This window comes from Dasypus novemcinctus, chromosome 19 (assembly GCF_030445035.2).
Source record: "Dasypus novemcinctus isolate mDasNov1 chromosome 19, mDasNov1.1.hap2, whole genome shotgun sequence".
Taxonomy (NCBI): Eukaryota; Metazoa; Chordata; class Mammalia; order Cingulata; family Dasypodidae; genus Dasypus; species Dasypus novemcinctus.
The window spans coordinates 38,960,485-38,971,703 of NC_080691.1; the positions used below are offsets into that span (position 1 = coordinate 38,960,485).

An 11,219-nucleotide genomic window follows, 5' to 3' on the forward strand; every position below is an offset into this window, starting at 1 on the left:
GCTTTACAATGGCAATGCCAGTGTACTTCCAGCTGGCCATGTGGAGGGACTTGATCTGAAGCAGAAGGATGCCTTCCTCATTGCTACACTTCCTATCTGGGCACTCTTCCAACACCTCTCTTCTTTTACTTTGGTCCCTTTAACCCCGGTTCAGAAATTGATAAGGCATACTTAAAGCTGCTTTAATCCACTGGGATTTTCTAGTGAAGATATATAGAAAGTATTTCCCTCAGTAATAATATGCTCACTGTTCATTTCCATGTTAAAGAGAAGCAATCATCTAAGAATTAAAAAGGTACTGTGGCATATTTAAAGGAAAGTGAACAGAATGGTGCCACAGGATCTCTTAAACAATTTCCAGCAACTAAAATGGGGATTGAGAGCACAGCCTAGGATAAGATTACAAATTTTTGTCCTTGAGACAAGGGTATGCTTGGCTGCTTGCACATGAAGCTAGGCAATCTCATGCCTATTGAAATTAACTCAAGACATGGCCTCTATTGATTTGAAGGTGCTGTTGCAGGATTTCATTTAGCTGGTGCCTGTTTAAGTGACTTGTCGCCAGGGCTATAGAAGAGCAAAGTTAAAAATGGGCCCTGGGCTGTAGAGCACAATGGCAGACTCACCATCTGGAGTTTTGGATTATGTGACAGAAGTTCCAGCTGTCTGATTTCCAGTCATATCTTCAAGGAGGTGGTTTTTCTTGACTGCTAAAACAAATACCATTCAGTGGGTTGGCTTAGACAATGAGAATTTATTGGCTTTTGGTTTCAGAGGCAAAGAGGGCTTGTGTCCTCCCAGGTTGATGGCTTCTGGTTGGTCAGGAATCTTGGGTTCCTTGGCTGCTGTCCTCTCTTCTCTTCCAGGTCCTACTGACTTCTGGCTTTTCTCCATAGCTTTGCTGATAAGGACTTCAGTCATACTGGACTAAGGCCCACCTTCATCCAGTTTGGCTACACCTTAACCAATAACATCTGCAAAGGTCCTATTTACAAATGGGTTCACACCCAAAGGACCAGGAGTTGGGACCTGAACATGCCTTTTGTGGAGGACATGACTCAGTCCCCAAGAAGGATGTTCTAAGTTGAAGTTACTAACCAAATTTTTTGAGGTCAGGATAGAATGTTGTGAGAGGCTTCTAGTAAGGAATAAGAGGTGACCCTCCTAAGGATCTTGGGACTCAAAACAGGAATCCTGCTGTCCCTAATACATAACCAAACTGAAATGGTGCTCTTCTGCATGTTCCCTTCAGATGCCAGTTGCCTCTCATATCAAGAGGCACACACACACAAGAGGTTACACACTTGCCCAAGAGGCCTAAAGGGGAGAGAAGGGAAGAAATCTGAAATGGAAATTACAAAGGTTTTAGATGCTGCTATTGTATTTTATTTACTATTTAAAGGTCTTTCCTATTCTGACTTCATAGTCAACTTTTCTTTCAGTGCTCACAGCAGCTGCATTTAAGTTGTATTTTCAGTAAATCTGTTTTGCATTGGCATTTAAAATTGGCCTTTTATTTCCCAGTTGGTTTATAAGATTTCTTTTTTAACAGAAAACATAACCTACGAAGCTCAGATGCTGTTTAAGAAATACACTGTGTGTTGCTGCTGACATTAGTGTTTGCCTATTGAAACAGCATTTATTCTCCTGTAGCCTCAGTGACCATTTCAAACAAATAAATGTGTGGTTTCCACCCAAACAGTTGTTTAATCCCTGGGCTTGGTACCCCCTTTGGTGGACACTGTGGTACTCAAGTCAATGCTTGTGAAGAAGGGTCTCAGGTGCAAGGGATGAATCAGCACAGCCTCTCAGTGGAGGAGAGAGGGGGTTGGGTTGGGCAGAGTCAGGGTACATGACATCCTAACACTTATGGTGGAAAAGACCTTAGATTAGCTGGTTCCATGTTTTTCGTACTGTTCTGTAGGGCCCTTTCAGGCTTTATTTGGTTTAGGTAACAAAGTTTTTGACACTTAAAATAAAAGCCCGAAAGTCTTTAGTTTAATCCAGCCTCCTTTTTAGAGAGGAAACAGGCTCAGTTCGGGGCGAAAACTCTTTCAGGGTTACCCCAGGAGTTAAGAGAATTTTAATAAGACACCTACTGTCCTGACCCAACCCCCTCAGTGCTCTCTGGCTTACAAGAGACAGGCTTCCATAAATAGCTGTTTAAGCTTGGTTCTTTGAGTTAGCCAACCCAGAAACGCTGAAGAGAAGCTTACTCGTTGCCACCAAAAGGCTTCAATTACGAGCCCTCCCCTTCCTCCTAAAATCAGAAGGTTTCCATAGTACAGTCCACTATTGCTTTCTGTCTTTTTAACTTTCCAAATACATAAAAACAAATGATATCCTCTTTGCATGGATCATTTGTCATAATGTAATCTTAATTTTTGACTAATGCAGATGGCTTAGTTATGAACTCTCTGAGCATCCCATTTATTTCTGAACTTTGTTTTAGTTGTGTAGTATAGAGAAAAAAATCCTGATTTATATAGCTAAGTCATTGCAAAGGGTAATAGTTATAGCTTGCTTAGAATTTCTGGTTATTACTGATAAAATTGAATTAGGTGTTTGAAAAAAAATAAAGGATTAATAGAATACTCAATACCTATGTATATCAGGTAAGAAACCCCAAAGGTCATAATAAGCACTAGAGTTAATCTGTGGGAGAGGCCCTAGGTGTTGAGTTGTGGTTGGGTGATCAAAGCACCAGTGCTCTAACCAGTCAAGGCTGTCCAAGTAGTCCATATACGTACAGCAAAGGAGGCCTTACAGTGAGGTCTCTAAGACAGTCTAAGCTAATGCATATGTTTTAAATGAGTGTACATAGTAAAGATGATTTTTAATATTTAATGGCATCTGAGGCAAATGTTTGCAGAGAACCCTGAAGCACTACCCAGCTGTATTGCCTCTATGCTCTCTGAGCCATGTCCTTGTCTTTAATAGAGCACTTGCCATGTAAGGGGGAATTTGAAGGTTGGGTACTTAAAAAGTACATCCTCTCTGCCAGGAGACATTTCTGAATGGTCAGAGCCAGAAAGCACTTTGGTTCTACTGGGTATTAAAACTAGGAGACAGGGCTCAGCTGTGGCTCAAGTGGTTGTTTTCCTGCCTCCCACATGGGAAGTCCCAGGTTTGGTTCCCTCCTGGTGCCTCCTGGGGTTAAAAAAAAAACCAACTCAGGGAAGCCGATGTGGCTCAGTGGTTGAGTGCTGGCTTGCCACATACAGGATTCCAGGTTCAATCCTCTGCACCTCAAAAACTAAACCAGAAGACCATGGCCTCTTACCCACTATCAGGAGTAAAATTTTGACCTTAAAGCATTCTGTTCTGAGCTTTACACTGAATTGTAAACATATTACTAGCTTAGTTTCTTCCAGTAATATGCTTATAATTTAGTGTCTTTTATTAAAGAATTTTAAAAAAATTATGGATGCATGTGCACTGGTGCTTCAAAATTAAGGGTTAAACTTGTGATTGAGTCAGCATCTAAGAGTTCCTGAGTACTGTTAGGGCACAGTCCTGGGGAGATTACCTCACTTTGCTGAACTGATGAGTTCTTAGCTGTCCTGACTAAAGACCCAGTCATAAAATGTTGCAGAGCCAAGTGGGCCTTACCTCTGTGCAGCAAAGATGTCTGAGGCAGAGGCCTAGGTTCTTGAAAAAGAGCCCTGTGAAAATCCCAGAGAAAAGGAAGTGAAAACCTCACATTCAGATGGTTCTCCCTACCATCTCCCAATGCCTAGGAGCTCAAAGTTGTTGAAGCAGACATTAGTTAGTGGTAAATGATGTGTCCCCATACCACATTTTGCCAGGTGAAACCTCCTAGGAACTGGAGGTTATTTCAGGTCACCAAGAAGTTGCTGGCAGCAGCTGGCAAACTCTGAGGGCAGCTCCCATTTTTGAAATCTTTATCAGCACTTGGGACATGACCTGTGTCCAGTGGCATCTCAGGAGTAGTGTAATTCTTTCTGTTCTACTCTCGGAGTCTGAGGAAGACAGTATTATGTTAGCTTGTAGCCGCTATTGCTAAGAAAATAAGGACTGAGGGAAGCGGACTTGGCCCAGTGGTTAGGGCGTCCATCTACCACATGGGAGTTCCGCGGTTCAAACCCCCGGCCTCCTTGACCCATGTGGACCTAGCCCATGCGCAGTGCTGATGTGTGCAAGGAGTGCTGTGCCACGCAGGGGTGTCCCCTGCATAGGGGAGCCCCACGCGCAAGGAGTGCGCCTCATAAGGAGAGCTGCCCAGGGCGCCAGAAAGTGCAGCCTGCCTAAGAATGGCGCCGCCCACACGGAGAGTTGGCACAACAAGATGACACAACAAAAAGAAACAGATTCCCGTGCCACTGACAACAGAAGCGGACAAAGACGATGATGCAGCAAATAAAGAACAGACAACCAGGGCGGGGGGTTGGAGGGGAAGGGGAGAGAAATTTTTAAAAAAGGAAAAAGAAAATAAGGACTATTTGAAATGTAGGCTAACAATAGATTTTCTTGCTTCTGAATAGTTGAGTCTCATATCCTTAGCGGGGAAGGATCTTTGACAAAGTGCCTTTACTATTAATGGATACTTTGCAGACCAGAAAAGTGCTTCTCAGAATAGAGGGAGGGAAGCCAACCCTGGAAGCAGCACGCATCTGGAGAGCTCCCTGCTTGGAAGGCACTCCCTTTGGTTAATGCAGGGAGAAATAGGTGGTGGAGAAGGCCTCAGAACCTTCCTTTCCCTCCCTTAACCGCTGTGTCACCACCTTGCAAGCTTGGTGGGTTGGGCGATGAGAATAACTGCCACCAGAAATGCTGCTTTTCTTCCTGTAAAGCTGCCCTGCTCTCCTCTCCCCTCCAGCATTAGAGACCGTAGGTTACCCAGTGAGTAGGCCAGATCACTAGAGACCATATTGGAAGCCTGCCCTTGAGGGACAGGTGGCCGCACCAGGTAGAGGCAGGAATCAAGGCTCAAGGGCAGGTTTGGAGAACCATCTTGGAGTACACAGGTTAGGAGATGAGGGGAGGCAGGAAGTATGTGTTTAAAAAGTTTAGGCCAAAAAAGTCCTATTTCAGGCTAGACACTTGTCTTAATTATATAGCTGTTTGAGGTTTCTGAACAGGGAATTGAACATGATAATAATGAGTATGATTTATCCTGGGCCAGACAATGATTAAGTCCTTTCCATGAATTAACTCATTCTAATACCAACTTTGTGAAGTAGTAGGTACTGTTATGTGTGTGTGTGTGTGTGTATATATATATATATATATATATATATATATATATATATATAAACTTTTTTTTTTTAAAGATCACACACAATGTTACATTAAAAAATAAAAGGGGTTCCCATTACCCTACTGCCCACACCCCCCACTCCTCCCACATCAACAACAACTTTCATTAGTGTGGTACATTCATTGCATTTGATTTATACATTTTGGAGCACTGCTACACAGCATGGTTTATAGTTTACACTGTAGTTTACATTCTCTGTTGTTTACAGATGTCCTGCATCTGTCCCTGCAATATCATTCAGGACAACTCCAAGTCCCAAAAATGCCCCCACATCCCACTTTTTTCTTTTTTTAAGATTTATTTATTTGTTACCACCCCACCCTCACTGTCTGCTTTCTGTGTCCATTCGCTGTGTGTTCTCTGCTTGTCTTCTCTTTAGGCAGTTACGGGAACTGATCCTGGGACCTTCCGGAGTGGGAGAAAGGTGCGCAATCTCTTGTGCTGCCACCTCAGCTCCCTGGTACTGTTATATTCTTAACTTGAAAATGAGGCAACTGAGCCGTTAAGCTCCTGCCCAAGGCCATACAGCAAACAAAAAGTGGAACCATGGCTTGCCCTGAACCCTTTGGCCCCCAGAGGCTACACTCAACCACTGCACTACCTAGTCTCCCCTGAGCCATGCCCCAAATCTGAGTTGTGTGCATGGAGGATGTATCAGAGTGTGGGGGTGCTGAGAGGCAAGGGAAGACAAGCAGGGAGAGCAGTAAGGGGCCATGTGCCCAGAGAGAGAAAGGCTCAAGAACAGTTCCAAAGAAACACTTTAATTTTAAAGTACTAGTGCTATTATACTGAATTTATATAAGACAATTTCTTCCCAAAACCCAGAACTATATTAAATTACCCATAAAGCAGTCAACATTGTAAGAAGGAATCTGATACTCAAAAATCACTTTGTTTCTTAGGAGGAGCTCCCTTGCACAATTTTAACACTTCCATGCCTAATGCAGAGACAAATCTGCATTTAAGATCAGTTTCCAGGAGGCACCAATTCTTTCAGCAATTGAGTCGGCTATCAGCCTCAAGAAGCTAGATCTCATGTGTCAGCCAAGAGTGCAATGTGCATAGCCTTGTGCTGACCCACGGATGTAGGACCTATATTCTAGACCCTTCTACTGCTTCAGTATGGCCCTGACCAATCTATTCTGCTTTAACTTCTCACCTGTGGGGCTGACGGTCCAACCTACCCAATGGGCTTGAGGAAATGGATCATGTTTTACACAGTCTAGCTGCTCTGCAGGGGAAGGGTGGCAAGCTGCCAAAGCTTGCACTCTACTGTCTCTGCTGTGACTGACTCTTAACTGCTTTCTGGTGAAAGCCGCAATGGGAAGAAGTGGGGATCCTGTTTGTTTGCCCTGCAGCCTGCCCAGTTCCAAAGCCAATAGCACCAGTCCTCTTCCCTGTACTTGCCAAACCAGAGGGATGGAAGTATGTCAGATCTTTCAGGGGATGGTGGAGGCTCGTGGCCATCTATAGCAAGGATGGGATATTCTTGGTCTTCATTGTTTGTTCATGTAATGTGGTCATCTGCTCACAATGTATGGTTACAGAGAACCTACAGGGACCCCATGCCCAGGAACCTTGGATTATATTAGAGAACAAAATGTGAGGTACCCCATTAGGCACAGAAAGTCAGGATCCTTGTCTTTGTGGAAAAGACTTCAGAGAAGACATATAATTGTGATGAATGTTGCAGGGCAGTCTGGTCGTAAGGACTGGCTTTGACTCTGAAGGAAGTTAAGGGAGGGGTCTAAGGAAGTAACATTTAAACTAAGGCCTGAAGGATGAAGAGTTGGGAAGAGAGGGAAGATGCTAACTCACTGAGCAGGGACTGTGCTAAGCCTTCTATCATCTCAGTCCTCACAGTGACCCTTTAAGCGAGGTGCTATTATCCCCATTTTACAGATGAAAATGAAGCTCAGAGATGAAGAGCCCTCCCCCAAGGTCACTCAGCTAATTTGCCAGAATAAACTTCAGTCTGCATGATTCAAAAGCCAGTAGTGTGTAGGTTGTTGTCACAGTCCCATCAGAAACAACTGGAGGAAGGAGGAAGCAGGTTTGGAGGGAAAACTAATCTAAATTTGATAGACTACACCCAAAGTTTTTTTTTTTTTTAATGTAAATCAAATGAAACAGGGATAATTCCATGCCTAGAAAGTCCCCCTTTGTTCCCTTGTCCAGTTCAATGCCAGGATTCTCTCACACCAAATCACTCCCCTCTCTTCTGGTGTTCTAATGTACACTTGATTCTTCTCTGAACTTTGGCCCCATGCATTAGACTAAATAAGCAGACTTTCCTTTCAGAATGTTTCTCATCTAGGCTAGGAAAATGTCATCTGTCTTCCTTCTAGTATGCTGGCAAGAGAATGCCTTGATAATCAGCCCCATTTACCTCCTGAAGGATTCAGGGGTTATGATGTTGTATATTCTTGCTGTGGGAGGACGAATAATTGTCCCCCAAATATGTCCATCCATCTTTTAATCCCTAAAAGTTGTGAACATGTTATCTTACATGGTAAAAGGATGTTGCAGATGTGATTAAGGTAAGGACTTTGAGATGGAACATTATTCCGGATTATTTGCGGGTTATTATTACATTGGAATAAGCACAAGGATCCTTTTAAGATGGAGGCAGAAGGAACAGTCAGTAGTAGATAAGATAACAAAAACAAGAGATTATTTGAGTAATGGAAGGAAGAGGCCAGGAGCCAAGGACAGCCCTACTATTATCTGTTTGACTTCTGACCTCCAGAACTGTAAAATAATAAATATTGTTTTAAGCCAGTAAGTTTGTTGGTAATTTGTTACAGCAGTCATATGAAACTGACTTATTTATTATGCTGAGCTCCTTGGTGATAGTGGCTATTCCCTGGCCCACATTTAAAAATCTGAATGGAAAGCATCTGTGGGAAAGATGAGGCAGCTGGATCCTTTGGTTTGATAACTAGGATAAAATGTGTGGTGGCTGGGTTCCCCTAGGAAGCTGACAGACTACTGTACTACTGGGATTAACACCTAAAATTGGGCAGAGAAGTCGAGCAGCCATGCAGTCTCAACAGATACCTTAGCTGACCTTGGGGAGTAGTTCTAAAGATGGACTGACCCCTCAAGAGCTGTCCAAAGTAGAAAGCAGGAGGACCAGGCCTTCATAAACTTGCTTCTATCAGTCACTGATTATAAGCCACCCTGGGAAGGAGGACACATGACTCTGGGTGAGAGATCAATCATCAACAGAAGACTGCCAGCTACCCTCCTGACAGCTTCCTTCCTCAAGGAGGGTCCAGCACAGCATCCACCAGAGCAAAACACCAAAGGTAACTGGTGATCATAACACTCCAACCCTGACACTCACATAAAGCTCTGTGAACCTTACTTACTACCACTGGCCTCCAAGATTCTGAGGTGGTTCAAATGGAGTGCTTACTGATCTGGGCTCAGGTAGCCCAGCTTCCCATCAGGAGTGTTGGCAACAACAGGTATAGACTTGTACAATCAGCATGCATCAGTAGGCAAACATCCCAAAACTTCCTATCTGATAGGCTTTACCTCCATTCATGAGTTCTTTTAACCAGTTCTGCTCTGTTGCCCATTTTCTTCTTGGAGCTTCAGAGAAAAAAAAAAAAAAAAGCCCTTTGGACCTCTAAATAATAGAAAAGAGACATGAGGCCAGTAGAGTGGAAAGAAGTCCTGGTGAGAGGCTAACACTGCAGTAACTGAGCAAGAGAAAGAGCACTAGAGAATCCCAAATGCCATCTCACTGTCCTCATCTTTGGGAAGAGTGCTTTGGGCCCCTGGCTGATGCAGTAGTGCTCACCCACAATCCTTGCTGGGATAGGACATCATGGCACCTGTGGCTGAAGTGAGCAGTCTGTGTGTGCTGCGTGCCAGTTCCTGAGCCACTCTCTTCGAGGCTAAGGAAAAGAGACATTGGGGGCCTCAGCCACTGTTAAAAAGAAAAAAAAGCTCATGCCACTGAAATAACATGGGACTTGTAAGAAGATGGTAGAACAGGAAGCTCCAGCAAAAAATCCCTACACCAAAACAACTATTGAGCTGGTAGGCACTGTATCAACTATTCTGAAACTGGAATCTAGTGGAACACTGCAGCCAGCATCCAAGGAAGAGATGGAGGAACAAGTTGGTAAACATGGGTGAATTTCAACCTCTTTTCAGCAGCAGCCCCCATTCCCCAACTGCATGGCAGATGACAGTAGGGACTGCAGCCAGGAATCCTGATGGAGCTTGTAGGTGCCAGGGTGACATATAAGGTCTCCCAAAATCTAGCTGTGTATGATCTGTTCACTGACCACTGCTATTAAAAGTTCAGCTGCTACAGATTGCTGGGAGGCCAGCTCTGGCAAAGCAGCAAAGAAGTCTTCAAGAGGGAATACATTGTTTTCCTCTTTTCTCTTGCCATTCCCCATTTGGGAGTAGAAATAATTGGAAAAGTCACACATTGACAGCTCCAGCCTTCAACAACAAACCCTAGCAACCCCAGAGAAGTGGGAGAACTAGATACGTGGTTACAACATTAAATACTCAAAATGCCAAATTCTCAACAGGAGAATTACAAAAGACAGAGAAATAGGAAAAGTATGGAAAATTTTTTTTGCAAGAAAACCACCCTGAGAAAGCCCATATATTGGATCTATTAGTCAAAGATTTAAAATCAACTGTTTTAAATACATTCAATAACCTAAAGCATCCCATATACAAAGAACTAAAGGAAATAGGAAAATGCTGTCTGAACAAAAGAGATGGAAATTATAGAAAGGGTCCAAACAAAATATGGAGCTTCCCAGTACAGTCATTGGACTTGAAAAGCTTATTAGACAGATTTAACAGCAGATTCAAACAAGCAGAAGAAAGGACATGAAACTAGAGTATAAGACATTAGAAGTTTCCCAGTGTGAGGATCAGAAAGAAAAAATAGTGAAAAATGAAAAGAGCCTGAGGGTTCCAGCATACACATCACTGGAGTCTCAGAAGGACAAAAGAGAGAGAGGGGCAGAGAAAATATTTGAAGAATAATGGCCAAAAACTTCTCCCATCAGATGAAAGATATGAATATACATATCCAGGAAGCTCAATGAGTGCCAAGTAGAATAAACTCTAAGAGATCTTACACAAAGACATATCATAGCCAAATTGTCAAAATCCAAAGAGAGCATTTTGAAAGCAGCAAGAAAGAAATGACCTGTCACATACAAGGGATCCCCAGTAAGATTAAGAACGGATTTCTCATCAGAAACCATGAAGGTCAGAAGACAGCGGAAAGGCATATTTAAAGTCCTTAAAGGAAGAAAACCAAACAAAACAACAACTGTCAACCAAAATTATCTAGCAAAATTATCTTCCATAAACAGAGAAATAAAGGCTTTTACAAATAAACAAAGGCTGAAATAATTTATTACCAGAAGACCTGCCCTAAAAGAAATGTTAAAGGGAGTTTTCCAGGCTGAAATAAAAGGACAGTAGACAGTAACTTGAAGCCACAAGAAGTAGTAACACTGGTAAAAGTACTACATAGGTAAAAAAAAAAATCTGGTACTACTATACATTTGTAATTAATTTTCGCCCCCATATAACTCAACAGACAACTGTATAAAATACTATTTCAAATCTGTATTAATGGGTAGACAAAAATAATATAAAATGGGAGGGAGAGAGATATATAGGAGTACAGAGTTGTACATTACTGAAACTAGGTAGGTACTAGTTCACCTAGGTTGGTTAAGACATTCATTGTAATTACAAAGGTAACCACTAAGAAAATAACTAAATAGAGAAAAGGAGTCAAATTGGTACACTACAAAAAGCAATGTAAATCAAGGAAGTTAACAGGAATAACAACAAAAATATGAGAAATAGAGAAAATAGCTAAATGGCAATGTAAATTCTTCCTTCTAAAGTGAAAAGACATCCTACAGAATGGAAGAAA

The 11,219-nt window shown here is 42.5% G+C and overlaps 1 long non-coding RNA gene across 1 annotated transcript; it reads right to left on the minus strand.

Annotated features, from left to right (window-relative positions):
• Nucleotides 1–1,229: 1,229 nt before the first annotated feature.
• Nucleotides 1,230–9,218, minus strand: LOC139436980 (uncharacterized). Its single transcript, XR_011646525.1, has 3 exons — nucleotides 9,093–9,218; nucleotides 3,613–3,665; nucleotides 1,230–1,342 (listed from the first exon to the last, which is right to left on the minus strand). It is a non-coding gene; the product is annotated as an uncharacterized lncRNA (long non-coding RNA).
• Nucleotides 9,219–11,219: the final 2,001 nt, after the last annotated feature.